Source organism: Octodon degus, unplaced genomic scaffold, assembly GCF_000260255.1.
Source record: "Octodon degus isolate 3935 unplaced genomic scaffold, OctDeg1.0 scaffold00458, whole genome shotgun sequence".
NCBI classification, from domain to species: domain Eukaryota; kingdom Metazoa; phylum Chordata; class Mammalia; order Rodentia; family Octodontidae; genus Octodon; species Octodon degus.
Window position 1 is genome coordinate 154,869 of NW_004525034.1, and position 3,930 is coordinate 158,798.

A 3,930-nucleotide genomic window follows, 5' to 3' on the forward strand; every position below is an offset into this window, starting at 1 on the left:
TTTTCTACTTTCCACCCTGAACTGTTTCTCCTCTTCAGTACCTGATGATTGTGAAACCCATCCTTCGAGTCAGTCAGTTATGGAGAAAAAACTCTACAAATTGTGAGCTTAATAAACCCTTCCCTCTTTCCTTGAGTGCTTGATAGATATTGCAGCAGCAAGGGAAATTTAACTACAACAATTGTACTGGTAGTACAGTTCCACTGTGACCTTCTTAGAACCCAATTGCTACCTTACTCTCATTATATTCCATCAGCTAAACCTTTCCCCAATCTTCTAACATATGTCTTTAAAGTGTTTCCTAGAACTCTCAGATGCATTCTTTGATTCCACTAAATCCTCGAATGCATTGGTTCAATCCTTTAGACGCTGAGAAGTCAGATAACCACCTCTCTTTACATTTCACATTAACACTTTGTCTTTGCAGTTATGTCCTCTTAAATGCCTATGCCGTGCTCATACGTGCTTCTTTATGACTCCCTAGGAGACAGAGAGGATTGGGATTAATGGGATTTTATTGGCTCCCATCAACTGGCTTTAGACCTTTCTCTCCAGAAATCTAACCTCTGACTCTGGCTTCATTGAATTAGCAATGCCAGTGATTTACCTGTCTCTATATGATATAATACTGTTAGTTGGATAAGAAATACTCCTGTTCTGAGAGAATTCCAAGTCTGAGTGCTGCTGCATGAGTCAGAAGGAAGGATATTAATTTATGTACAAAATAGGATAGATATACAGCTACTTTCTCTTAATTCAATGGGAAGAAAGCTTTGTACTAATAGTGTTTGAACAGGATATTATGTTTGCATCTTGTTCTATGAATAACTACTATGAAGACAACAATATGTTGTGTATTAATTATTGTGACTGTCCTACTTACCTGTTTTGAAACTGTCTCACTTCTTTTTTTTCTCAATAAAACTGATGAAAAAAAAGATGGAAGGGTCTTTATAGTGCACTGAACTGTCAGCTGTCTCATATAAGAATAGGAAGGGCAGGATTAAGGCACATCTGATATAATTTAAAATTGTGTTTATGTAGTAGAATATCTTAAATATAAATACAATGGATGAAGTGTAAGACAAAGACATGAGTGATAATTCATACCTTAGCATATTTTAAGGCATATGTAAGGGAATTTATGAAGCTTATCACTTTGACATTTCTATACCTTGAATGGGAGTTATACTTCCACATTCTAAATTGAAACAGATATTATGTGATGTTGCTGCTATCACATGGTTTCTGAAAGTATGAGTACACACTCTCACAAGGAGCATGCTTGCCATACTGAAAACTCTCCTCTCTATCTTAGACGTAGTGGGAACTACACTAGGTAAATTTCTGCCCAGAGACACACTGTGGTCTCATAGTGACAGATTTCTTGTGACGGTACTGTACAATGCCCAGGTATTTTCATTCCTAGAATTTCTTGAAACAGAGGCAGGACAATGTCTGAAAATACTGCTTGTTTTCAATGAGTTTTGGGTAGTTTTCTTTTAAAAATTGAGGAACCTGTGAGCCAATCTTTCAAACACAAGAGACTTGATGTGGGGATTGGGAAATGTTGTCTTTTCTTCAGGTATATGGTTCAATTACCTATTTGTGGTCTTCATGGTCTCATTTATCAGAGGCCCCATAGGGTAGAGCAAATGCTTTCCAATGTTTTTAATTATAATATCATCTAAAAGGGGGTATATGTGTCAAAGAGCTTCTTAAAATTTCTGTTTCTCTCAATTTCTATATGCATTATTGATTTCCATACCTAAATGTATAACTATATTTATATATATATATGCTTTTAAATATGTATTCCCATGAGTGTATGTATTTCCATATGTATTTTTATGCATAATCATTGCCATAAATAAAGCATGTATATTTGTATTTGTGCATGTACAAGGGCAATGCTATTAAATGATTTTCTGTGTTTGTCTTCATTTTTTACCTTTTCAAGCATGCTGTGGCTGACTCACATAGAAAAATGAAGAGTAAGGGCCTATCATAGGTATCCTAAAATAACTTAACACTATTGTGTATTAGGAGAATATCTTAAATGCAGATAAAATGTGTAAGAAAAAGCACAGGCAAGGAGCATCAGGATTATTTCATACTTTAGCATGCTTTAAGGTGTGTGTAAAGGGATTTATGTAGTTCAGCACGTTTACATTTCTACAAACTGCCCAGTATTTATATTTACACGATCTAAAATCAAATTCTCAGAGATATTAAGTGATGTGACAACTATCATACTGTTATTGAACATTTGACTTCACACACACGGAAGGTACATTCTTGCCATACTTAAAACTTCCCATTCATCGAATCTTTTTTTTTTTTTTTTTTTTTTACCAGGGATTGAACTCAGATTCTTGCATTTGCCAGTCAAGCACTTATCCTACTGAGCCATCTCCCCTGCCCCATTCTTCCATTCTTAGAAGTAGTGGTAACCACACTGGGAGAAATTCAGCTCAGCCAAGGAATGTGATCTAATACTGAGAGCTATGTTAGGAATGCCACTCTGCTATGCCCAAGTACTTTCTTTCTAGGGAGTTCTTAGAAGAGAAGCAGGGCAATGTCTAACTGTACTCAGGTTACGAGGAGTGTTGGAAAAGATCACTTTTATGAACTCTTGTAGCTCTGATCCAATCTCTGAGCCATTAGAGACCTGATCTAGGGACTGGGAATTCTGGTCTTCTCTTCAGGTGTATAGCTCAATTGGCTATCTCTGTGCTTCATAATCTCATCTGTTAGAGGAACCATAGACTGCGTACATGTTTTTAAATATTTTTAACCATAATATCTTCAAAACTGAGCTATGTGTGTCAAAATAACTTCTTTGATTATGAAGTATCAAGGTAGCTTTTTAATGTTTAAATCTCTCAATTTCTGCACATTATCTATATCTATATCTATATCTATCTATGTTTATATATACTTTTTCATAGGTGTTCCTACACATATTGGTTTCAGTATGTATTTTTATGTATGATCATGTGCATAAATCAGGCATACACATTTGTATTAGTGACTGTTCAAAGGCATTGCTGTATATTATTCTGTGTGTTTGTGTGTCTTCATTATTTTCTTTCTGAGCATGGTCAGGACTATCTTTGTCTGAGGGGTAATTTTGTCTCTCAAGTAGAAATTCTACACTCAGCTGTTTTCCTCTCATCATGAATATTGCCAGAATCATTAAGATATTTTGCTACTAGGAACTACATGTGCAACAAGATGTGAGGGATGATGGCAACCTAGAAGAAGCTATTTCTCCAATGTGAAAGTCAGTATTGTTTTTGTGCTGTGTGAGCATACTTCATGGGGGCACCAGTGCACAAGGGTAACTAGAGTGAACTCCCAACACAGCACGCCCAATTGTCATCAAGATTGACAGAGCATAGTGCTGGTTATGTCTGAGCCAAGACTGGCCCTAAAACAGGGACACTGTGTCATGCAATTGCCTCATGCCATAAGTGGAGCCTCTAAGGTGAGAACTGTACAACTTGAGGGTCACTGCAGGGTGTGAAACTAAAACTGTAACACTGACCATTATGGTTTGTGCATTGGAGAATATGTTCCAGTTTTGTGGTTCTATGTGATCTTCTTTGCATCTAGTGGTATCTAAAATATCTACTAGTATGTGATATAAACCTTGTACTCCGGGAGGTAAATCATCAAATGTGACAGCTTTGGTTGTGTTTATTTTATTCTCCCTACAGAAGTTGACAAGTTTCATTTTTGTTTCCATTTCCTTGGTTGCTGTACTAAGTTTAAATATGACAATGCTCAGAAAAATATTACATATAACAAACATGAATGCTATCATCCTTGAATAATTTTCATTTATGCACGTCAAAAGAAATTACCAACAAAGTGAAAAGACAACCCATAAATTTGGAAAAAATCATGACAAATAAGTACTCAGAC